We start from the raw sequence: 27877 nt of genomic DNA, 5'->3' as shown, positions 1-27877 counted from the left end.
AAGAAAAAATAAGGTATGTTACATCCTGCATTGTCTGTAAATCCACAAAGAATAGAGATGCAACATGAGCCCTGATTTCGCGTTATTTTGTGCATACTGCTCAGACTCTTTGTCCTACGGCAACTTGGATTTAATTTCCTTTGTCTGACTTTTTAAATTTAATTTTATTAATTAGAAGGCAGCCAAATTTAGGCAAAGTATTATTACAAAGGTCTATAAGAAATAAGACAGTAGAAAAGTCTATCATGCAAAGATTAATTTGTCCAATTTCAAAATGTATATTGCAACATTTTATAGCTGACAGGTGATCATGGGCAGATGGTCATTACAATTTATCACAGCAGGAAGCTGTTAAAAATGACAATATGGGCAGGTATAAAATTATATGAAGTAGAAGTTATAGAAGACAATTCTGAAACTCCAGTAACTAAACTCCTAAAGTTTCAATCATCAAAAGAACGTAATCCAAAAGTCAATTATAATTTTAAAAGAGTTGGAAAAAATTAGCCTGTTGAGGGAAAAAAATCATACGCAGGCAAATTTCATTTTCTCTTCCTCCTACTCATCAAAATTTACACTTTCTGACACTGGAATTGTGTAAAAGCGTTTTACATCATCTTTTTTGTTTTGGTGTTATTGACAGTTATTCGAAGACATGGAGAATGGGTGCCCAATCTCAATTTATGCCTTTGAAAATCTCTCTCTCCACTTCTGCAACCTTATCAATTATAAACAGAAGCCACATATTATTTTTAAGTGGAAAAGAAATGTTCTTTGGCACTGATCAGCTCTGAGTGAACTTTTATAGCAGACTTATAAATTTCTCCATAACAGGGTTTATAATGGAATTGCCTGAAGTACTTTGACTAGCGTACTAGCTGGCACACTAGACACTGCTGAACGGATCCTTGTTATAAACTAACAAAGGAGTTTGAAATTTTTCTTCCCTATTGCTGCTAGCATTGCTTATTTCATTTATTTTTGAATGACGCCACAATTCTACGAGCAAAGATTCGTAAATCTGGATATTATGCTTTTTATCCTTAGGCTTTTCTGGGCTCCATTTGGTCACTGTTATAAGACTGAGAGTTTAAGATCATAAGCTTTTGAAGGTTAGGCTGTATTGACTATAGGATGCAACATCTAGCCCAGAGGAACCATTGATCAGAATGTACTTGGCAGGTGCAGAAATATGGTTAAAGTATCCATTTTACACGCTATGATATGCAGAGCGAGCAAGGGTATAAAGAACCTTCTGGGATCTTCTTCTAGGGTTACTTTACCTTGCTTTTCAAAAGTGAACAAATCTGTCCTTCTAAAGGGGCAATATTCACAGGAGCATAGTGGAAAAGCTGTTTCTGGCAGGAGCAGTAGTGTCCAGAGGCGGGAATAGTGAACAGAGGGGAAAGAAGTACAAAAAACTTCATAAACTTTGCTTTAGTTTATTGGCAGAGTTTCTAAATGATCTTAAAGATCTACCACTTGGAAGCTAAATCAAGAACTTTGGTAGGCAACACAGAGTCCTAGTGAAAAAATATGTAATAAGCAAATGGTCTTGTTAACAATTTCTTTATACCTTAGTATTCCCACAAAACACATATAACCAGTGCAGAGGACTTTCCAATCCGCACTGAAATCAAAATGAGATAAACCAGGGCATAACTATTGGCCACATTACAAAGCATTTGCTTAAGTTCAAGAATACTTTTTTTCTCTGGCTAGGAAAGGGACTAGGCTTGCAGCAAAGCACAGGCCAGTCTAGCTGTTTTCCGCCGAGCTTTCAAATTAGCCTGGTAAAGCAGATTGTTGCAAGCTTTATCTGCAGGAGTACAAAGCAAAATCTTTTCAATATTAAATAACTTGCTTCAAGACCTTTTAATTTTCATTTTAGAAGTATTACAATACTACTAACATACATACACCTTAAATCAAATAAACTTTTTTTTTTTTTTTTTTTTAATTTCAATGAATCATGTATAAAATAAAAAGTGGCTTCACCAAGCCTTTAAGCAAGGATTAAGTAAATTCAGAGTCCTTTACCATCTTTACACAATAGATGGATTTAGTCTTTTTTCCTCCTCTTCCTAAAAAAAAAAAAAAAAAAAAAAAAACCTTTCATACACTAGAATGAAATATATTAGGAGTATAAATATTTTTTAAAGTTCTATTTGCTGAACAAGCTTCAAATATATCTTTGCTCATCTTTTTCCTTCCTTACTGTAAATGACAAAGGGAGCTTATAAAAATCATTTTAACTCTGTTGTTGAAAATTACTGCGGTAAGAATGTCTTTAAAACAACTGTTTGTTAGTCATTGTCTCATTTGCATCCTCACAAAGTCTAATTATAAATATACAATTAAACATAAAATGCCATGTGAAAATAAGCAAGAAAAAATGATTTTGTGTGGTTCTCAATCTCTCTCATCCACCAGTGTTCTGTTTCCGCAAAACATAAAAAGAACATTTTCAACTTTATTCATCTAATTATAATGTATAGAATAAGCATAATTACTATTCAGAAACATCCAATTTTGTCTACATGAAATTAAATGTTACTTATAACAATATAGCCATGTAGCTATGTAGGAGGTCTTGGCTTATTCATATGTTATGAATAATAGATTTTTGAAATGATTATCTAAGAATATGGTCATGCTATGCAGGAACTGAAAAGTAGAGATATTTAGTCCAGAGGCAGAAGATACCTGAATGCATATTCATGAACCTGAATAAAATGCACTTAAAATTAGATTTTATTGCTCTCTTAATACTATATGCCCATTTTTAAAGTACTTCTGAGAACAATATCAAACAGTACCTAGTAAGATGATTAAGATGGTTTTTTATGTCCAGAATGTTCATGCATGACTGTCATATCCATATGTATACGTTCAATACATTTCCTCCTGTCATTTTCATACATTATTGAACTGAACAAAATTCAATAAAACAGACTCCATAGTTCACTTGTCAACATCAATTCCACTTTGCAAAGGCTTCTTCAGCTATTTCACCTGAATGCAGTCCTTTGCATTTCTTGAGGAAACTTATAGCATAACAGTTTACATGAATAGATCAAAAATTTTAAATGTGATAAACTTGCGATCCACATATTTGCAAACTTGGTGTCTATTGCTCACAAGACCTAATGGCCTGAATTATATCCTTCTGCATTTGGACTTTCCCATCTGCTCAGTGCAGCACTGTCTTTCCTCTCTACCTCTCCAGCCTCCATAAGAAAACATTTTTCTGTTTTACTACCTTAAACAAAGAAGAAAAATGAGGGGTCATGGATTGGAGACCAAGTAAGCTAATGAGTAAACTGAACAGCACAGAATTTCCCCAAAACTCACATGCCTGTTCTCTTAGAATACACATGGTGGCCCCAGGCTAAATCATCTTTCTTAGTGCCATATTACTAACAATAAACCTGTACAAACCTCAAAATCCAGAGTCAGACTACCAGGACTGAAACATGGAAAAGTATCAATGATTTGATCTGCTTAAACATGTATTTCCAAAGATCTGTTTTTGTGTCACTGAAGAAGTTTGCTGTTTGATTAAAAAAAAAGGAGTTCAGGAGTCAGTTAGGAGTTCAGACAAGGCTAAAACTAAAGACATCTCAACTTTTTGGTCCCACACAGTATGATGTGCTCATCAGTCTCTCATTTGAAGATATGGTATTTTGCAAAATTATATGGAGATATGCAGAAACAACCAGGGAAAAATTCTTTCTTAGCCTTATATCCTACAACCTACAACTATTTTTTTGGGCAGTGGGTGGGATGGGGACGGGGATGGAGTGGAGCTTTACATGTTAGCAGTGTTTTTCCCCACTGCCTTTTGTGCAGATCAGATAGATCTGCTTTGATTGCTTGGAGGTTTAATGTTTCCAGGCCTGCAAGGAGAAACATAATTGTGACTCCCATTGCAGGTATTTAAATACCCGATCGAAACATTCAACAATAGATGTAATTAAGCAGGCTCTAATTTTACTTATGTGATTCAACATAAAGAGAGGAGCTCCATTACTTAAGTGTTTACGTCATTCCTTAGAGAAATGACCTTAATTTACTGTAATTTCCAGTTGGAAGATTACCAAATTGGTTTTGAACTTAAGTAGCCCTGTGGGTGCACAGTCATTTACTGCCAGATTACATGAAGTACACTGATTACTTCCAATTATAAAAGACTTATTTTTCTTAATAAATGAGTTTACCTTTATTACTAAACAGATACTACAGTTAAACTTTTCTAGCTGTTAGAATCATCTTGCATTTAGGCAGTTACCTTTCATCACATAGTTAATCAAAGTATCTTCACAGATAGATATACAATTTACGCAGTGTATATATAAAGGCATCATTTTGTGTATCACATATGAACTTACACAAAAGACAAATAGATCCTTGGGAGACTGAGCTGAAATTTACACAGGACAACTACATTTACACAAGTATTCTTAAGAGAAATTTTGCAAAATATTAAATGGCAAGACGTTAACAACAACTACAAAAATGTTTTAAAACCCATGTGGCCATACGGAACACAACTGCCACTCCAAACCATCAGTCACTCTGTTTTTGAGTTCAAATTTTCATTAAAGTATTTTAATTTCAGTAGAAGTTCCTGATTACAAACAACTTTTGTACCAAGACAAGCTATTATAAACAATGAAAGAGCAACCCCTCCCCCTAAATCTAAAATTACCGTGAACAAGCTACAGCAGTTGAAACTAAGTGCTGTACTAGAGAGTTTCACAAAATACGAAAATGAAAACAGCAAAAATATTAATGGAGAATCTCAGCAAGGTGGGTACTCAAAATAAATAAATAAATAAATAATAGCTTAGATCAAGCATGTTTTAAGGCAGCAATCACTAATCATAATTCTTATGAATACCTTATGATGCCAGATCTGTTAGTTTTATCATGGCAGTTAATGTCATATATAAAGACTCATCAAAACTAAACAAAACCAAAAATTAAATCAAAGTGCAGAAGATAATTTTATTCTTTTACATTACCTTCTCTCTTCTCAGGAAGGCTTTACAGGTGATCACTATTCTTTTTCTGGAAGATAGCTGGGCTAGGCACAGTTGAGACTTGATGAAAAATTCACCATTTTCATGCGCATTTCCCTGTGAAAGAACTTTCACCACTAGCAAATATCTGGATTCAGGATTTTCAGACTGCACCTCCTCAATCCATCCTAGAGAGAATGTACAGCAAACATTTTTAGGAGCACCTGTTAAAACACAATATTGGTGAGGTACCCCAGGAAGAGTTTGTACCAGAGAGAGTCCCATAAAAATTAAGAGTTTTTCAGTCTTTACTGGAAAAAGGGTGTGGGGTGTGCATGTGTCTGTGTGTATGTGTGTGTCTGTGTGTACAGTGAAGGAGACTTTTCCTGGAGAAATTTTAATTGGATGCTTTTGCTTCTTTTCTTTGTTTCCCTTTCTTCGTTAAAGTGTGGACTTGCTGATGTCTCATAATTTTCATAATGAACAGGGTTAGGAAATTAGAAATCCAGAGGTTATACCTGGAAAGGGATTTTTAACACTGTTCAAACTGGAGCATTTGTCATGCCTTTTGTGGTGGTATCATAATCTGTACACAAAATAACAAAATGTCAATCAGGAATAAGTGCAGTACACTCCTACTGAACTAAACATGGTTCAAAACCAGATTAAACTTCCCCAGCTGGTCTGAATGCCTATTAGGTTTCGTGTCACTTCTCTGTGTTTTTATATTAAATACCTACAAGAAATTCATATTTGTCACAGTTAATCACATCCTTATCCATCACTGAAGCAAACTGAAATCAGTCTAACCCCAGATTTAAGCAGTAGGGATTCTTTCTGTGTGTACACAAAAGGGAAGATTAAATATTCCTTTTAGTATTGTTTCCATTTTCCACTGATAATGTGATTTATGCATTTTTTTTCCATATTACCAGAAATATGTGCACTGAAAGAGTTATTTTCCTTTCTGAAATAAATAAATAAATAAATAAATAAATAAGTAAATCTGATATCTGAGTAACACTTCACTGGTTTATTATTTTAGAAATATTATAGTATTTAATACATTTTTATCAGAATCTAATATAGTCCATTACCTTGATATTAGCTGCTAATTTGGATCTAAAATATGCTACTACTACTAATGTGCTAAAACTACTTGTATGAAAACTTCTGGATCTCCAGTGTTCCCTCTCCATCTGCAAAGTTCAACCTCCTTTGTTGGTACTGAAAACAAGTCTTTTTCTTTCCTGTTCTCAGAATATCAGGTATATATGAGATGTTGCTGATGATAGGGCTCAGCATAAAAGTGTGAGGTACTGTTGCAGTGAGGTGGAGCTGTGCTGGCTAGGTACCGTAAATCCATGTACATTAAAAAGATACACAACAATAAATACTCAGGGACAAAAGGCAAAGCAGACACGGGTTAGGAAGAATCACTGAAGGAAGCTTAGACACTCCTTATGAGTTCTCTGAGCACAGTGCGAGGTTATTTGGTACTGAAAGATTACATAAAGGACTGAAAACATCTTCTGTGTCTCTAGGTAGGCAGTGAACTGGTTAAGCTCTGGAGCTACTTTTTCCCAAGAGATTCATGATCTTGGATTCTCTCTGGGCACTTCCACGCAGGCACACATGCTGCTCACTGCATTTTCTAGGGGAAATGGTTACAAAACAGCCAGAAACATTTTCTGAGACTGTGTGCTGTAACTTTTTTTTTTTTTTTTTTTTTTTTTCTAATGCAAAGTAACAGAAAAAAGCAGGTACTGTAGTTCATCAAAACTGACTCCTCTTACTTCCTGCGGATGAATATGCTTCACTTCAACCTTTGGCAGCTGATAACCAACTATTAATTGTTTTTCAAGTTAACTCTGATTGACAGTCTATACACCAGTCTGCTAAAAAACATCCTCTAAGAAAATAAAATGACCACTACTTCATGTAACAAATCATAATTCCCCAAATCAGGTGTTTATCAGAGTGCATTTTTAGATGCATGCATCTGCCAGAATCCACTTTTCTGAGGAAGGTAATATAAATTATCAGTGTACCTGTGCTGATTCTCATTCTTACTGGTGATGTTTTAAACTAGAGTTTAATCAAGTGCATTTGTACACAGCAGTCAGCAAGGGAGTGTTACCATGAAACTGATAGCATACCCTTTTCAGTAAACCTACTAAAGAACCTACAGACCTGTTTAAATATCAGTAGCTGACAGTTCCAATGCTCCTGTCATGACAGTTTAAATGACTCAGTATAATTATTTTCTGTGTTAATCTATGGGTTCAAATCAACAATTCAAAGATCACTTTTACTGATACAGGACTCATAGTCTGAGCACAATGCTGTGGGATTGCTAATGTTCATACTACTTGTGATTTCCTAGGGTTCTGTCTGAACTAGGGACAGAAGACGGTATGTGACATGTGCAGGATCATCTCAGAAGGGTTTGCACACCAGGCACATCATGCCCTCAGGCATCTTAGCACACAGTGCTCAGTATGTAGATAGCATCATCCTTCATAACTCAAATTTTAATGCAAGGTACTGTGAGATAATCCAATTTCACCTGAAATTAAAAAAAAAAAATCCCTCTGCACTACTTGAATATTTCAAATATGAGTGTTTGAGGCAACTAGATAGCAAGCCAAGGGAAAGGAAGCCTTTTTGAAAGTTTTCTTTCCAGAGAGGGGATACAAAATTTTGAGAGAGAAACTTCTGTGTGTGTTGTGTACAGAGCTGAAAAAGAAGAGCAAGATGCCAGAAGCTGTTTGAGAGATTTTTCTCAGACACTCTGGGGAAAACTTCAAAAAATCTTTCAGAAAAAGAAAGGCTTACATTTTTACTAAAAACAACAACAACAAAACACACACACACAAAAAAATCACCACCACCATCACCACCACCAACAAAAAAAAACACAAACAAAAAATCCCTCCCTAGCACCTGAAGTTTAACAGGACAGTATAAACACTGTATGACTCCTGAAATATTGAAGAAAGTTTTTATTTAAAGGTGAAATGGATATGAGGCTTACTGAAAGCTTGAAGGGAAAAGGATATTCTAGACTGAGCACAAAGAAGAGAGAAATCCTCCAAAAGAAATGAACCCAGGGAAGAAATGCGTAAGAATGCTGAGCTGAGCTGTGGTATGTCAACCAGGAAATTTTATCAGCCAAACTGATTAATTTAACCAGTGCCATAAGAAACATCACACCTAGAAATACCCCACAACAACCTCATTCTTTATGTCCTCTTCAGGCATGGGTGCAAAGACATACAGTCTCAATACTTATCCTAAGGCATCCTCTAACCCATTGTTGTTAGCCCTATAAATAGAGGCCATTTGTATAGGTAACTTCCATTCCGCCAGAAAGCATAGTAACAATCTAGCCTAAAACATTCCTTGTCCATACTCAAATGATTTGATAAATGTTTGCAAATGCTTCAAGCCCTATTTTGTTGTAAGATTAAATGCCTCTTACTTGGCTGCTTACTGTTTTTGAAAGTCACATTGCTCATACTTAGCAAAATTATTCCTGTCAAGTCCAAGAGTTCCATTTTCTGCTGGACTTGTTTGATCTCATCAGCACCACCTAATTAAGCCTGATTTCTTTGTATTTTTACACACTCCAAAACTCATCTTCAAAATTACTTCCTTACGCGTTTAGTTATTGACACATTAGTTATAAAAGTATTCACCTAGTCACAAGGCATTTTTAGCACCCTATGCAGTAGTAAACAATGATAAAATTCACTGTAACATGACATCATAAAGGGTCCAGAACACTCTTTGGAAGTGGTGCTCAGGGATCTAAAAAAACTTGTGCCAGAGAAACCAACACCACTTTTATTAATCAGTGGGTCTTGGCTTAGACCTGAGGTAAAGTGCCAATGCAAATACCACTTAACAAATAAGAAAAGTACAAGAATCAAAATGAAACGAGGTCTTATTGATAAAACATAATAAGGAAGAAAAAAAAAAATAGATAATTTCATTCCACAAAGTTCCCATATGCTCATGAAAGAGTAAAGATATCTCCAAGGTATTGTCTGGGTATACTGATGGGTGAAATTAAAAAAATAAAAAAATAAAAAAAAAATAAATAAAATAACCACCATTCCTTGAAACAAAAACTTTCAGGAACAGCTCTTGTTCCTGTGCTTAAAAATCATTTCTTACCTATAGAGAGAACTGGCACCACATACTTATTGGAAAAGCCCTTACCTTACTCTTGCTCAAACAAGAGATGAGTGGTAAAGCCATGACCCTTATCCATGCCCTATTTAATGCTTTGAGGTCTCTTAGTGATCTGGCTTAGAGCAACGTTTACCTGCTGCAAATCACTGTGCCTTTTTTTGTGTGAATGTTGGGCTGGCGTTAGATCAGTAACTGGGAAATGTTGCCAAGAAATCTCTGGAGTGGTAATTTTGACTAATAAAGACTTGTTATTGTTCTCGAACCACTGTTTTCATCAATATTCATTTCAGCATGACAGACAGCACATCTTTACTATTGAGGAGACTTCAGGGTTGAATCATACTTAGAAGTTTGGGATTTACAGTAATTATGGCAGAAATAATTACCTTTTAACAAGAATCTCATGAGAAACAAAATTTGAATCTTTACCTCACTCTTCTGAAAAGCCTAAGAGAATTTGGAATCAACATTTTATTTCAGACCCATCTTTATTTTTGCCACCAGTATGCATAAACAAATATATTAAAGATGAATGCAATTAAAATAAAAATCTCTAAGCTCTTCTGAAAATTCTAATGACCAAGCTTTATGTATGTTATTGTAAATTGAAAATATAAACAATAACAAAAAATGTGGTCCTATAGCAGTTTGGAATCCTCTTTAATGTTGCTGGACATGCACAAAACAACTGACCTTTTCTCTGAGGACTCCTTGAGTACTGAGGCAGGAAAAGGAGATACATTATGTCATCTGAATGCATTGCACACACTGTTGAAGTAATCAGAGCATCCTTGGATTGTGGCAAATTACAATATTGTGCTAAAACAAACCTGTATAATACAAAAGGCTATACCCACTTGCCCTTTAAAAAATTATTTTCTAAACATTTTGTTGACCTCACTGCATTTTCCCCATTAACCTTGTAACAAGCTCTAGTACTGGATGTGTACTACTTGATACACAACATTTGGTGCAACTAAATTTCTTATTCAGTTAAAGGTAGTATTTCCCATAAACTACACATCAGAAGTCTCCAAGATGGATGCTTAGAGCATAAAAGGTAAAATGGGATAATTTATTATCCTGACATATTTTGATCATGTAGCAAGTTAATTTCCATTTGGTGTAAGAGGTGTAAATACTCCAAGTAACCTGGAAGGGTTTCAATACCAGAATAGAGCAAAAATATTGCAAGGCCAGTGCCATCCAGAAGATATAGCTTTTTAGAAGGCAGCATATCTAAAAACTGCTGAAGCACATGCTACTAAAAGGAATGAAAAGTGTATACGGTTTCCTGTATTTCAAATCCTATCACTTGATTAAATATTTTATAGGAATATTTAATGCTCTATATTACTATTAGCAGGAGTTTCTAATTATCAGTAGAACTTAAATCTATCTCTGGACAGGGAAAACATTCTTTTATAATGAACAAGTTTACATTTAATTAGTTTATTGCATGTGTTCACTTTATTTTTCTGTACAGTTAATCACGTACTTACTTCTTTCACATCAGCACATTTCAGTGCTTATTTAAAATGTTTGAATAATGCCTTAATTTGGTTTCTTCTGTTTATATGCATACTCTATATTAAAAAATGATATTATGGTCATTTCAATTTTTGTTCTAATTTCTGGCACAACTTCAAAATAACAATTGCTAAAACACTAAATGAATTACACATCTTGAGCTTAGATAAATGATACTAAGGAAATACAATTATATACACTAACTGTCCATTTGCTCACATAAAAAATCCATTAAATCATTCATCACTTCTGGAAATTTCCAGAAAAGAAAAACAACAACAACAACAACAACAACAACAAACACACCTGCCCTTACTGAAGCCAGTGGTAGATTTCAGTGAGTGTAGAATTTCTGTGACGCAGCTTTCCTCCTCCTGTAGAGGAGTGATGCTGAAGGTCACGTTTGCAGCTTCTTAGCACAGTTGTGTATGCAGTTTGATTCAGTAGGTAAATCCTCTACAAAGCTAATAGAATGAGACAGCATTTTGCATTAATAAATTCAGTGTGAGTTTTTCCAACCCAACTATTATAAAATACTACTCCTTCTGAAATTCAGAAGGTGTCAGTTCAGTTCAAAGTCAGTGATAGTTTTCCTCTGGAATCAGAATCCTTTCTCTTTGCATTATTATTCCAGATACCACAATCAGCACAATGCAGGCATTTGAAATAACAGCAACAAATTTCATATCAGAATCTGATGACTTCATGAGCACTACACAGTTGTGATTTGTGTTTCTGCTCTGGCTTCTGCAGATTCAGTTTTAACCTTGTGGACTTTCAATGTCTGAAGTTCCTTCAGTTGCCTTTGCTTATTCTGTATGTGACAAAAAACAAGGTTCTTAGAGCTCCATCTAAAATCTGAGTTCAATACACTTTGCAGTTCCTTAATTTTCTCAGAAATATAATTATTAATATTAAACAAATTTATACAGAACTGCCAACTTAGAACTATCATTTATATTTACTTGAATTTATTTTTTTGCTCACACCAAATACAGGATGAATAGAGGATAACCACCAGTTATTCTAAATGCCACATTTACAAAACCTCTTTTGCACACTGCCAGTGAAGCCTGTAGTTAAGTCAGCCTGTTGTACACCAGTGATCAGTTCCTTTTGTCATTCTGAAACACTCTTTCAATGCTGAAAAAGATAATTTGAATTTATAAATGGTAAAATCTCTGTGGTTTGAATAGGCTTAGATCTGCTCTTCCCAGATGTCATCTTTACTGGCTTAGAAATAGAGTTTTTGTGATTCTGAATCATAAATCACAGTCTTGTTCAAAGTAGACCTACTATTTTGGGGGAGTACAATAACACTTTAACTGACATGCTAATAGATAGTTTTAGATGTTGGTTCCGTTGTCCACTATTTAAGATAAAGCAGCTCACACTAAGGTTTATTTTGTTCTCAGCAGATTATAAATAAACCTAGAATGAACATAAATGCTGAAAGGAAGCTGCTTGTAACATTTAGGTTTGAAATGCAGAATTAAAAACATGGAACTTACATTTTAGCAAACCTTTGCTAGAAGCAATTTTATCAGTATCCAAGGCAATTTGAAAAGCAAGAATTCTGATAGCGAGTGCTTGACATTAATATAATCAAACCTTATTTAATTTAGTTATCTTATAATACATTAAAAACAAACAAACACTGTATGCTCAATCTTACTATAATTTAGAGTTTGAATTCTTGTCCTGGTGTGTTATAAAACTTGGACAGAAGAGTGGGCAAATACATCCAAAAGCACAGGTGAAAGGAAATTTCTTTCCCTTTCCTGAGATACCTGTGGTGGCTGCTATAACCCAAACAATATGCAAATTATACAATTCTTGTCATGATTAGAGAGGAGGTGAACCATTGAAGCTTATTAAGATGGTTCATTCCTTTGCATGCTGATGTACCAAAAAGAAAACTTATTAGGTGCAGATTTAATATGGAAGGTGGAAGCAAACACAGCAGCAGCTCTTGCTGAGTTCTGCCTCGCATGGAGCATCCCTCCATTTGTGCAACGTGATGTCAACGCCTCAGCCCTTCCCCTCCTGACTGCCCAGGGCTCCCCTCCTAGTAACTGCTTCACAGTTCCTACCTTTCATCTTTGTCACACACCCTTTGAAAATATCTGATCTCCTTTCCTTCGCTGCAACCAAGACAAACAGTATTTTCCTCCACTTAGACAAAACCATACTTTGATATCTGAAGAAAATAAGGATACATAATATTTAATAAACATGGAAGAAAACTGTACCTTTGTATTATATGGCTGTCAAGTCACTCACAAACAATATGGAAGATATTCTAATCAGAGATATATTTGTCTAAGGTTTATCTGAATATGGTAACTCTGGCCAATTTGCTATCAGATATTCAGAAGAACCATCAATACTTCTTTAATTAATTAATACAATTTCTTTTAGATCAGATGGGAGATTTCTCTTACCTGATAGAAGAGTCCTCAGGTTTATATACTGCAGGGACAAGGTGGGTGAAATACATATATTTTTTCATATTATCTTTTAAAGTCCCTGCTAGATTTACCAAAATCTTTCAAGTGTCTCTAATACTAACACTAATTTCACTAAATATTCTTCCAGTGCAAACCAACACAATAAGCAACTTATTTACGATAATTTACTAATCTCTATTACAGCTGTGAAGTTCTCCTGAAGTTATAGCAGCAACAAAGACTTTGGCAGAAGTATCCAAATCTGATATTTTAACTCCTAATACATTACATGCATCTCCAATGCTATGAGCCTGCCATGGCATAAATTTTTGATCGCTTAAAAAGAATTTTGACTATTAGTCTTATTCCACTATAGATGATGGAGTGAGCAATTCAAATTCTCTGCTGAATTGTTCCAAGACATTTGGCCTTCAGCCAGAAATGACAGCAGCCCTTTGATTTGCACATCTCTTTACCTGTCTGCTATAAAAGATATAGTTTTAGAAGCCTTTAAAGTGATCATTCTTCTGAGCATCCAAGCAACCATAATAGGGCAGAGGATATCATCACTACACCAGTGAGCAGCTGAAGCTATTACACAGTGTCTTGTGTTTGTCTGTTGAAATATCACATAGTTAATGTGACATAACTTTTTGTAATAAAGCCATGCTATACATCACTTGGATGTTGAATCAGCTGAGCAAGGTGGAAAAAGCGCACCTTTGAGTCCAAATGGAGAAAGTATAAATTTCATCACACCTTCTTTGCAGGAGGATCTGGATAGGCTGAACCGATGGGCTGAGGCCAACAGTATGAAGTTCAACAAGGCCAAGTGCTGGGTCCTGCACCTGGGGCACAACAACCCGAAACAGAGCTACAGGCTGGGAGATGTGTGGTTAGAAAGCTGCCTGGCAGAGAAGGACCTGGGAGTAGTGGTTGACAGTCAGCTGAATATTAGCCAGCAGTGGGCTCAGGCAGCCAAGAAAGCCAGCAGCATCCTGGCTTGCATAAGAAACAGCATGGCCAGCAGATCCAGGGAAGTGATTGTCCCCCTGTACTCGGCTCTGGTGAGGCCGCACCTTGGGTACTGCATTCAGTTTTGGGCCCCTTGCTACAAGAAGGACATGGAGGTGCTTGAGCGAGTCCAGAGAAGGGCTACAAAGCTGGTGAAGGGTCTGGAGAAGGAGCAGCTGAGGGAGCTGGGACTGTTTAGCCTGGAGAAGAGGAGGCTCAGGGGCGACCTTATCGCTCTCTACAAGTACCTGAAGGGAGGCTGTAGCGAGGTGGCAGTTGGTCTATTCTCCCACGTGCCTGGTGACAGGACAAGGGGGAATGGGCTAAAGTTGTGCCAGGGGAGGTTTAGGTTGGATATTAGGAAGAACTTTTTTACTGAACGGGTTGTTAGTCACTGGAATAGGCTGCCCAGGGAAGTGGTTGAGTCACCATTCCTTGAGGTCTTTAAAAGATGTTTAGATGTAGAGCTTAGGGATATGGTTTAGTGGAAGATTTGTTAGTGTTAGGTCAGGTCAGAGGTTGGACTCAGTGATCTTGGAGGTCTCTTCCAACCTAGACTATTCTGTGATTCTTAACATTTCTGATCTAGGCATCCTAGAAGGACTAGGTATAGTATAGTATTAGAAATCTATAAATTTGGATGGAATTTAGATCACATAAAGCAAGATGAGTAATTAATATTCTGGTTATATTCCCTTTTTATTCCCCATTTGTATTCATGCAGAATCAAACAAAAAATGTCCAACTGCCAAACAATTCCTGAGACTAGGAATCATGACAGAGGGTGAGGGATAACTAGATCAGCTATAAGTTAGAAAGGGCAAAATATCAAAAAATTACAGAAGCATGATGGCTGAAAATTGGATATTTATATCTTACTAAAGTCACTTACTGCAACAGTTGTCTTCAACCACCAGTCACACCAAATTGAAGTGCAACATGGGTGTAGTTTATTCACTGTTTGAGCTCTGACTGATCTGTGTGTTGCCTAAAATTAGCCTTTGCAGAGTCCCCAGAGCTTGTTACAGTGCAGGAGTTACCACAATGCCCCCAAAATATAATTTTTCTACAATTCAAACATTTAGTACATGTTCTGACTGTTTGTGTCAAACATGAAGGCTGAGACATACTCATGTAAACATTCTTGCATGAATAACCTTCAGTGAAATGATCAGGAGTAAAATGGTTGGCATATAAGAGGAAGATGGACTGATATGGCAGAAATATTTTTCTAGGATTTTCCCCACTTAGTTGAGCTTCAATTTTAGAAATTACTAATTGACATTAATTTATTTGGATATGAATTAATAATCTGTAATTGAACTATTTTTTATTTCTCTTAAGATATAATGACAGTAACAACTGGACCATTTGTTGATGAATTGATAAAATATATTGGGTACTGTTCTTATATGTATACTACTAAATCAAAAATCATATAATACTATTAAAAGATTGCTACACTAGAGATTTTTTTGCTATTAAATTGTATTAATATGATGTCAAATAATAATAATAAATAATCTCTTTATATGTTCCATTCCTATTTAAGTCCCATCTCAAAGGATGAAGGAAAACATAAGTTTAACTCCTAGTCTGAATATTTTATTACATTTGTTAATTCAAACCACAAGATTTCTTTCAAAAATAAGCATTTCTAATTAAGCTCCAGAAGTGCTTTCTGCAGAAGTTTATATGCTGTAATGTTTTGGATATTTAGTTTATGGTTCTTGGGTTCCTCTGGGCTATCAATTTATATAAATGAGTTGCATTTTTTTCCAAGTGATCACTGCTAACTTCTGCTCCTCTATGACATAATGATGTGTTTGCAGTGATGTAATTTCAAAGTTTAACATCTCTTCAAAAGCTGTAGTTACATGAAAGTATGCAGCTGAATGCAAAATGAAAACAGCGAAGTGCCATCTATTTTCTCATCTTCATTTTAAAATCTCTTGTTCATTAAAATCAAAACAGACGCACAATAAGGTGAAAATAAAATAAGGTAAGTACAATATAATATTGAACAGCATTTTTCTTTCAAATACAAGTTTGTTTGTTTGTTTTAAAAAGCAGAAAAATAACCACTTACTTTACTTGCTATTAGATCCTCAAAGACCTTTCCAACCACAGCCTAAGAAACTTGCAGTGTCTTTCATTGTAGCCAACACCTGAAAAGAAAAACTGATGCGTTTCACTGTAATTATTATACTAGCATAATCCAAGAGTTATTTGCTATTTAAGGTCTGCCATTGTTATACCTGAATGACTGCAAAAACAATATGATTTTTTTTTGAATGAGCTAAAATTGCTTGAATTGTTTTTCAAGAATTCTGTTTTGTGATTGAGAAGTTTATTCTGATATACAAAAATCAATGAAAAATGACGATATGCAATGTAACATTTTCAGTAAGAATTATAAAAATGTATAGACATGGCAATAATACTTTGCATTGGAAAAAAAATAAATCATGTCCACATTTTTGACCAGCTACTGTCAGTTTTTTTAACAGAACTTTTCAAAATGCTCTACTTTGTCAGTGGAAAAAGAGAAAAATCGCTTATATTTGTTACACAGTTTATGTTTAAAATATTGTGTATAAAAACTAACCACCGATTATTTTTATTGTGCTTTTCTAACCTCAGTTTTTTGTTTTTTTTTTTTGTTTTTTTTTTAAAGAACCTTTATGATATTGAGAGGCTTCTTACAGATACCTAGTACAGGTCAGGTAGTTCTACTGATCTGACAGAAGAAAAAAGTCATCTGCCATGAAATGAAGGGACTAGGTAGTCCTATTGTAACATTTGCAAAATTCATTGTGCATTGTTTCACCACATATTATCAATAAGAGGATCATGTCTTGGTTACATATACATTTGGATCCAGATATAATAAATAAATAAATGTGGCTGATCTGCCTGATCACAGAGCCAGGGAGATGAACATCAATGAACTAAGGGGCTGCTAGTAGTATTGAACACTGAAATTGCCAGACTATGCATCTCACAGACACAAATGCTCCATACTGTTTGTACGTTTTCTTGTCTGTTCACCTCTACACTACAAAATACTACTGTGAGCTTCCAGTGGCCAGCAGTATTTCCTACTTGAAGAGATTGCTTAATCCAATGAAGATAATCTGTTAGTACTGAGCTTCATGTACTTTATCACAAAATTCAGAAAACCACCCCCTTTTGATGTATGGAATAGACAACATTCGCACCTCATCTGTAAGAAGCTGTGTGTTTTGTCAGAATGATAAAAGACTATGTATACATTATTATTTCCAGGGTATGCAGCAGTTGGTAGGGTTTTTATTCTTGTTTTATCTTTTTATGAACCTGACAGCAGCATCAGACAGAAAATGCAGACAAATAGCCATGCTGCTCAATGTGAAGCTTGCTAACAGTCAAAAGGCCATGCATTAAATCACAGTCAGTGCTTTGGTAGCACCTTCTTTACATGGGATTTCTGAGTCCAAGTATAGGCTTGCTCCAAGTATTTACTAGAAAATTGTGACAGAAATGCTCTACACTTTTTACTGTACCTCATGCCCCAGATGAGGCTAATGCTACAGTCTTTCGAAATACTACCCATTTGCTCTTGAAGCAGTGAAAAAGATCGTCACTTCTTTCTACCAGTCCAGGAAAAATCAAGGTGTGGTGAAGGTTATGACTTTAAAATAAACATGACAAACAAACATACACAATGATTACTGCTTTCCTGAAATAAGACAATATTTTTTAGACATATGACAAACTAAAATATTATTCAATGATTACAATAATAATGTAAGATATAAAGATAAATTATCTTTCCTCCAGTATGCAATATATTTCAAAGCATGATAAATTTAAATGAATTGCACTATACCTATACACATTCTTTTTTTACAGTATGTGTTGAAATGCTGTATTTTTCAACTTTGTTCAGTTTTGTCTAGGTTGCTACCAATAAATTTATTAAGTAAACAGCTATGCTGGAAATAAAATAGTGCTACTGTATTCACTGTTCTTTTGTGCTGGAAAACAAATTTACTTCCATTTCCCCACCCCCAGATCATCATGCAATGAAATATCTAGCTTGTCACCTGAAAATAACTGAAGTATATTTTAGATAGCTTTCACTGAAATTTCAAATCCACAGATATAATTTTGTTAACTGTTGTGAGGATTTTGGATGACTAAATTAGTTGTATTAATTAAATATGGACAACATTATTCAAACATGACCTCTCTTCCTGGAACTTTAAACAAAACTCGACTTGTTTCAACATTAAACTAAACAATAACAGCATGTTGTATTTACCATGTAAGACTATCTTTATTTAATGTTTATACAACATCTATTATAATGAGTCTCTAATCCTGACTGGAGCCTCTAAACACTACTAAATAGGAAAAATATATATATAACGACTACATTAATTTCCTTTTTAGTAATCCATGGACCTAGCTTTTCAACCATAACAGCTGGCATTCTTACTTCACTTATCAGCAAAAAACGAATACGCAGACTGTCGTCATCTGTTTTTCCTTTCCCACACACTGAGGCTTGCCTCCATTTGGAAGACTTGCTTCCACAACACCGAGGCAAGTTTTCTTCACTTTTATTGGTGGGGTATGAAGAGCCAGCATAACTTTATCACACTGCTGCAGCAACCGAGGAACATTGTGGCCTCGGTATATCACCATACAGCCTTTAGTATGATTAACAGGGCTCTCCAGTAGTTTGCTATTTCATCCTAAAGCACAAACATTCTTTTGTGCACTACAGTAAAAGATCATTTATTCCAGTCATTTCTGTATTTTATGCTTCTGCTGTTCCTTCTCTGTATAATATATAAAGTATAAGTGCTACTTTTCCTGAGTTGCTAAACATACGGATCAAATCACTGGGAGTTTTAATATCAGACATATGTCTCTGTGTATTTCTATATGGTTTCTCACTGATGTTCTTCCAAAACCCCTTTGTTTTGGAATGCTTGTTGTTTCTCACATTTTTAGCAGGAACATTTTTTCATCCAGAATTCTGTTTTCTCTGTTAAAAGGCTTAAGAGTTAGCTGCCTTCAGACAATGAACAGACGGTTTCATGTCAGCCTACATTTTTTTGTTCTCTTCCTAAGTGGTCAAGAAATGCTAAGACAATGCCCAAATGTCCAGGAGCCTTACAGTTAATACAACCTAAATATTTCAACTGGAGTAAACAAGATAGCTTTGGATACTAATCTAACACCACTTTGCCCATAGTCAAGCGCTTATCTCTACTGTTCCCAAAAGAGACCCTCCCAAGAACTGTGCTGCCTCTTCAGTTTTATCTGGAAATACTTACGAGTTCTAGAATTATGACATTTACATATAAACACAGAACCAGAAAATTAAAAGTGCTGAAAGGGGAAAAGAAGCATCTCAATTAACAATAATTTCTTCCAATGGCCTCAGCAACCCTTAATGCTATAATGCCCTCAGGATCTACATCAAAGTCTCCTCATCCTTCATTTAGTTGTGATTTCCAGTGATGGATTAGACTAATGGAAAGGCCATGTTTTAACCAGGGTAACTGTTATGGTAACATTCTCTGCCAAAACCAGTCACAGAATGGAGACAGGAAATTTTAGACAAAAATATACATATATATATATACAGGCTGCTATTTTCTAGAATTTTCATAGTATAATTTCCAGAAATCTCCTCTCTAGCAAAGAAAATGAATGCATTTGTGACTTAATCTAAATCTTCAGTCACATGACAAAAGGAGCTTTAAAACTTTAAGAGAAATTATATTTTTTTTCTCCATTTTTAATTGTTCTCTCTTTGGGTTAACAGAGTACTTCATTAGGTTGCTGGATGTACCGATACTTCTTGGTGACACAAGAAGTGTGGGTTCTGAAGATTAAAGATCCACCTACCATTACTCAGTGACAAGAAAGTTAGTATCTTACTACACCTTATGCAAGATAGGCTATGGACAGTTGAGTTTGCTATACTTTATAAAGTCCCAAGTCTCCATTAGAAATTTGCCCTTTTCAATAATGGAAATGTTTTAATGTTCTTATTTACCCAGCTATTCCATTACATTTTATTTACAGCTACATTATAAAATCACATTGTGTATATTATATCTACAAACAATACATTCCTGTGCATATGTCTATCACATGATTCTTGCTGAACCAGGACTGTAAGGAATGAAATAAAGATTTTCTTTAAATTAAAATGCTGAATCTCTGGAGTTAGGCACCAATGTTCTCAAAGGAGACATGGATACACATGAGCCATGAAAGCTCCAGAGCACCTGATGCTTCTTTTGGAGACCAACCTGTACTTTGGGAGATAATACTTGGTCTTATCTTTTGTCCACACTAAACAGCACAGGTGGATATTATGTCTGGGTATAAGTATTGGTGTAGATATCCTGGGGCACAGCATTACAACAAAGAAAACAGAACAAAATTTTCTGCCATTAGTCATATACTACTGTGACTAGAAAGGGTTCTGGGTATTGCAAGTGTATGTTCTTTCTAATTAGAAAGGAACACTGGCAAACACAGGAATTCTGTAATTAAAAAAAAGTATTAGAGTCTTACTTTATTATTTTGTCAATAATTTAATTGTTCTATCTGGAGGTTTCTTTACTCTTTTCTTCTTATTTTCTCAAATGTTTTATAAGTTAGATCTAGTAGTAGCATTATTCTCTGAATTGGCCTGAAAAGTCTCCAAGCATGCTAGTTTTAAATACTGAGCTTTGAACAAATTTCAACATTATTCCTAAAGCAAAAATGAAGTATCTGACTTTTGCTCTGAAATATTTTGAAAGGTCTTTCTTTTCCCTTTAAGCTAAACCCCTATTTTCATATGTTATTGAGAACTTCAATTACATATGTTATTATGTGAACTTACAGAGGGGCCAGCTTAGTAAATTTGGGAAGGTTGGAAAAAAAAAAAAAAAAAGACCTTTAACAGGTAAGATGTATATAAGAAACCAACTAGAGAAACACCAGTAAGAGCATCTTTATGAATTAGAAATAATCTGATAAAAATATGTATAATGTTGTGAAGTTTAATTCAGACATAGTCCTAAATGATCCTAAATTTAAAAGACAAACCTAAATTTAAAAAAGATTTAGAGCTTAGTGATATGGTTTAGTGGAGGACTTGTTAGTGTTAGGTCAGAGGTTGGACTCAGTGATCTTGGAGGTCTCTTCCAACCTAAATGATTCCGTGATTCTATGAATTCTCCCAAATTACTCAGCTAGTCTCAGTAAACTAAAGCCAAGCTATATATAAAAAATTAAGAGATAATACAAACAAGCAAAGCTTTCCAGGATTAGAAATAACATGTATAGCCCCTTTAATCTGAAGTATCAGCACCAACAGATTAATAACTATTATTTTTAGTTGGCTTCTCTGGCCCTTATCTGAAATCCAATATGTATTTTCTATGGCTGGAATAGAATCCACTGATGAAAGTCACCGGAAAGTCCCTGTTAGGCTCTTATGGTATTTTGAAGGACAGATTTTATCATAGAAATTCTGTTCAGATGACTGAATGGCATCTATTCCCTGGTCTCACCCGAGGCAGAAGCTGACTACTAATGCTCTGTGAGCTTTGCTTCATGATCATTAATTTTACACAGCACTCCTCTGAGTTCTATTCCAATTGAAAACTTTTAGATGGGAAGTTTGTGCTCAGTGAAGTGAGGATCATGGGTGATTTTAGATTATTTATATCATACCCATTGAGAAACTTATTAATATCATTAGTTTCATTCAGTCGTGTGTGTTTTTTTTTTTTTTTTTTTTTCCCAAAAGCAGATTGTTTCATTTTGAAGAGGTTTAATAAAAAATTGACTGACATATTTAAACAAGGAGTATTGAATGTCACAACATCCCTGATTAAACATTTAGGGTGGCATGTCAAATTCTTGGCAAAGTCACGAATTGCTCCAATTTTCCAGAAGGGATCAGCATATACATGTCACCATTTATCACAAAGCTCCTGAGCTGCATTGTTAATGCAAAAGAAATATTTTACTATGGTCATTCTGGATTGTGTATATTTATAGAGTATTTAAATAAAATCTAAATTTTAAGCTGAAATGTAAATTAAGAAATTGATAAAACTGTAAGGCTTAGAGTGCTACTTAGCATTAAATTTCACATGCTAATCCTATAAAATCAAGCCTTCAGAAACATAAAGACACCTTACCATTTATAGGTCCAGGAACTAATGACCAAAATATCTTTCATACATTTTTGTTTATGACTATACCAGGCAAGCAAAATATTGGCAGCCAGAGTAGAAACTGTGCATTTTTTTTTTTTCCATTTAACCCTTAGTGATAACCTTACAAAATTTTTCTTTCTTGGAATCATATTTTTTCACACACAGACACACAATTAAGTAAATAAATGCAACAACAAGAAAGTTAATGCAAAAAAATCATTCAAACCCCCCCCCTTTTTTTTTAATAGCACAATTAATGATTTGACGATAAAATTAAGCAGTTGATAGAGAAATATTCTACACTAAATTAAAATACCATTTGTGAACATAATTTCTGGTTCAGACAACTTATTTAGGCTCTTGCTGCTAAGGTGTAACTTTTTCACTTTTGCTATTGTCATTGGCAGTAAAACTAAGTCTTTTTATACAGGCCAAAGATTTGGTAAGGTTTTTCAATTTATTGACTTAGATGCACCTCTGAACAACAGAAATGATCAACCTTACTTTGAGGCAGAGAGAATAAGAGTGTAAGAGAATAAGGGCTGTAAAAATGTATGCTTGATGATATAGCAGAGAATGAAATAATCTTTATTAACTCCTTTTGACAACAAATGGCCAGGTTTTCTCACTAACAGCAATTCCTAATTACAATTTCTCTGAATAATGTCACATTTAAATTTTACTATTGTCCACGAGAAATAATATGTAACATAACCTTTCAACAGTATTACAACTCTTGGTGTTATCTGAACCTGCAGGTGGTATTTTTGTTTTGACCACAGCCAGGTAAGAAAACAGATAAAACAAAATGTATTGAGTTCAAAGTTACATTAAGATCTTATTCTGCATGCACGCTACTTTTCATACTGGTCATACTTTGGCTTCAAAACACAGTGACTATTATAGTCAAGGTGATCAAGTGATCATGATTTCTTAACTCAGAGAACTTAGAACAGCAGTGCTTTAGAAGATAGCGGTGGAGTATACAGGCATATCCATTGGCATGCATCTCTATGGTTCTGATGCACTCTGTCTCCTAATTGTGTATCTTCCAACCATCTGCTCACAGTTCAAGTGTATAGTATCACATTCAAATTAGTCTTACTTATTTATGTTAGGGACATGGTTTAGTGAGTGACATCGGTAGTAGGGTGATGGTTGGACCACATGATCTTGGATGTATTTTCCAAACCTAATGATTCTGTGATTCTATGTATATAAAAAGAAGGTATGTAAAAGATCTCCCGTGAATAGAAATAAAAGCTATAGAAATATAGCATGGTAAATATATAAAGCATACCTGTATAAATATATACATTTATATATTAATAGATGTATATAAATAAGTGAACAACACATCTGTCATTGCTATACAGAATGAAGCATCAAAACTGCACTTCATATTATCACAAGTTCAGTGTAAGATATCTAGATGGCAGAGTGCATCCATTGCACAGATTAGCTGATCTGTAGCAGAAAAGCTACACAGTAACACTTCAGGGTCTAAGTTTCCAGCTTTGTTCCTAGAAATTCCCAGAAAAGATTGCATCTCCTCATTTGCTTGATGTTTGCTATTAGAGCACAGATATTTCTGCTAAGGCAACATAGTTTTAGGCATATTTATCATGAATAAACAACATGAAGTTTCAAATATCTCATATTTCATTTTAGTTTTGGGAATATGCTTATGTGAGCTAATGAGAGGAAACTTGTAAAAACTAAAGATGAAACTGAAATAGTATTTGAAACTCACTTAAAACAATGATTTTTCTCCTGTGAAAAGCCTCCCATTTATTTCCCTTGTAATTCCCTTGTATTTCCCTCTGCCTTCTGTCACCTTCATTCATTTTCTCCTACAGTATGTGCTGGATCACCTATAAATGCATAGTGTCAAGCCAAGACTCCAGTAAGATGCATTTCTCCCACTGCTAACCATCTCAAAGGAAGGATTTTTATTATCATAAAAGATTCAAAATAATAAAAAGTCTCCCAGTGAGATCACCCTTTTCTAAGAAGCTATTCATGCAGGTTGGTTTGCATTCAAGTGCGAATGCTAAATCCTTAAGTGATATAGTCTGTGTGATTTGTATAAAGACAAAGTGTCTGCAGCACTCCAAAGCAGTGGTAACTACCACTATATACAGTAGCTGTATACTGTGATCTAGAAGTAGGAATTGTCCACAGCCGTGCACTATGCAATTCGCAGTGTTACCTGGTAAGTTACAGCAGAGCTGACAGCGTGGTCATCGCTTCCTTTTTGCCAGTCTTCCAGAGGTATTCCTGATGGAAAGTGAAGACCGTAGCCCTGCTTGCTTTGTTTCTCTCTTAGAAGCAATTTGACATCTAAGGGGGGAAAGGTATGAATATAAATAAAGCATACAGACACACACAAACACACAAAACAGCATAGGTCTGCACTGCTGTGTCTCATATAAGTCAGATCTTCATGAAGTATGAAAGAACTAGCCTAGCTGGGACTGAGTGATCCCACTGAGAGTGATGGAGTAAAATTCCTAAAAAATGCAGAGTAACAGACTAATTGTAAAACAAACCCACACAAATGTTTTAACTTCAAGTTTTGATGTTTATTCAACAACTAACTTGGATAACTGAATTTTCAAGATTAAAGCTAACATCAGTACTTACAATACCCTGAGAAAGGAAAATCACAAATTTTGATGCACATTAAAATCACTTTTGCAAATTTGATGTTTAATAGATTAACCTTATTTCAAGCAAAATGGTAAAACACCTTTTTCTTTCTAAATGTTTTACCACCAATCCTCAAGAAACCTCCATTGTTAAAATTTAAAAAGTTCTATCAGCTAGTTCCTCCCCTCGATTTCATGTTATAATATGCACAGACTATGACACAGGAATGAAGCTCTCTACTGCAATCTAGAAGACAAAGAAATAATGGATAATATAGTTGTTTTACCATATAAACATTTACCGTAATTTATCCATCAAAAGTAGGAAGTAATTATAGCATTGTGCAGCACTGCAGGAATATTTTATCAGTTGGAAATGACATAAACAATGGAATTAAATCCTATAAAAAAAAATAAATAATAATGTAGAGAAGAAAGTTCAAGAATTTTCATTTTTTTTTCTTTTAAAAAGATCACAATAGGAAAACACACACACACATAAAATCTATGCGATAGAATAATTCATTTTTCAGTGCTATTAATTCAGTTATCCCTGTCATGAATACTGATGCTGTGTGGAGCACATCATATCTAAGACTAGGCGTTCCAAGGGTGAAGATGGGAGAGATTTCATTTATTAGATCTCTCCTGTTTCCTTTAATATCTCTTTTGCTACGAAGAATCATTTAGGTTTTCTTTCAGATCAGGGCCTTTTACTCTTAGTCTTCATTACTGATGAAAATCTAGGGGCCGACAGCATATTCATTTAATATACCATAGAATAACTCATGTCTGAAAGAGTAAAGTAAAAGAAAAAAAAAGCCTCACTACTCAAAGGCCTCACTACTAAAAAGGGACATTAGTTATTTCTCTCTGACATTTTTTTGGCAGCTGATGTTCTATGTTTTGTAAATCATTACATCTAAAACAGCTGAAGCTGTAAAACTAATGTAGCAGGTCAGGGAAAACAACCAAAACAGTGTCAAAGAATCTGAACCCATGTTATCAGTTCAGCCAGTCTTTTGTCACATCACTTACTCTTCATTTTAGCATGTTAACTTATAAATATCACTGCTAATAAGAAATAATATTCTGTACATGCTTTCAGAGGCCTTTGCTGCAGAAATATAAGAACTGGGAGTACTGGGGAAAAAATAGAAGAAAAAAAAGAAAAAAGGACTAAGGTGTTTTCTTGAAGCAGGTATTTGTAGAAAGACTTTGTAGTAAGATGATACAATAGAATGACTCTGCATGTTACAGAAAACAGTAGTAGCAATGAAAAACAAACCAGTAACGTGAAGCAAGAGAAGATAAAGAAAAAGAGGTTTAGATATGATGAGACTAGATATGATATCTAGTTTAGATATGTGAGGCAATACTCTTTATTAGACTATGTGGCAAAAGGCTTCAATTTGATTCAGTAAGAGATATGCAAGTGAAAAAAAACTGCTTCAAATAAAGAGATAAGTATGGGAGATGACTATGTTTTGAGTATTCAAATTTCAGATACAAAGAAAGAGGGGAAGAAAATGCCCACAAGGATGTGAATAGAAAGGATGAAAGGATGAAAGGTATCATTTCTTATGATAAAATTAAAAAAAAAAAAAAAAAAATAGATTACTGAGCTGCAAAAAAAAAAAAAAAAAAGAATAGAGAGGAGTCAAGAATGACATTGAGTAGATTAGCCAGGGAGCAAGGGCAACAATGAAATTCATGCATAGATATGCTAGTCATTCATCTATTCCTACTGTACACCTTGTGTCATCTTTCAACCACAACATCAGAACTGCAGCTATGTTACTTTCAAATGCAGAAATGTTGCACCAAGTTCTTGAATTTATACCAACATGTATTGAAAAAGGCGCTGCATTGAAAAAGGTGCTGCTCTCACTGTGTTTACAACACTTTAGAGAATATAATAGCAAACAAAGACTGACTTATGTAATCATTTTTTATGGAAAAATCTCCATCTCACTAGCACAAAAATAATACTTAGTAAAGATATATCTATTTCTCCAAACTTACAGAATACCTGTCTACAAACCTTAGTACCAAATATAAATACTTCTTGAGCAGTTTTACCTTGTATCTCTGTAATTCATTGAATTTGTTTGGAATACATAGTCCCATCTGAAACTTAATACAGAACAAAAGGAAAACACTATCCTAAAAGTCAATCATCCAAATCCAAAAGAATTTTAGGGAGAGAAATGCAAACAAATAAATGGAAAAAAATATTTGTCTTCAGCTGACAACTGTATACTCTAAAGAAAACTTGGTCAAATTTAGAGTGACCTTCAGTAAACACCAGAAGAAAGATTTGATTAAATTAATCAGGGAACAAAAATATTCCTTTGTACATGAAACTATAAAACCATTTAATGGTAAAATCATTGCTGTATCTCAAAGTTTTGGAAGAGTTTTTGTCTAAATGATTTTTTTTCTGTGTAGTTTTCCAGTTTTGTTTGAAAAATAAAATTCATATGCTTCTTTTTGGTGCTAGCCCTGCAGAAATGCATCACAAAAATGTTTTTCCCTAAAGCAAGATAAAAGTATTAACACTGTATTTCCCAAACAGCTTTCATTTGCATTTCCATTGAAATATCCAATTCTCTCAAGAGGTGCATGACTACTCATGATTGCATGAAGTTCATTACAAAATTCATCAGAAAACTATGCATGAATCTGTACATTCAAGTAAGACTGAAGTGATATATATGCAGATACATATCTACATTGCAATCTAGAGTAATCTGTTTCAATGCATTTCTCCTTTTGAAATG

At 34.6% G+C, this 27877-nt stretch overlaps 1 long non-coding RNA gene across 1 annotated transcript in view; it reads right to left on the bottom strand.

The window, feature by feature from the left end:
- The window catches only part of LOC118166006, a 102054-nt gene that overhangs the window by 61959 nt on the left and 12218 nt on the right, over positions 1-27877 (bottom strand). The window contains exon 2 of the long non-coding RNA XR_004750313.1: positions 24656-24786. This is a non-coding gene — a long non-coding RNA (uncharacterized LOC118166006). The remainder of the gene's footprint in view (positions 1-24655; positions 24787-27877) is intronic.

The sequence above is a fragment of the Oxyura jamaicensis genome, chromosome 4 (genome assembly GCF_011077185.1).
Source record: "Oxyura jamaicensis isolate SHBP4307 breed ruddy duck chromosome 4, BPBGC_Ojam_1.0, whole genome shotgun sequence".
In the NCBI taxonomy this organism is placed as follows: Eukaryota; Metazoa; Chordata; class Aves; order Anseriformes; family Anatidae; genus Oxyura; species Oxyura jamaicensis.
This window is presented reverse-complemented; position numbering and strand designations above follow the sequence as displayed.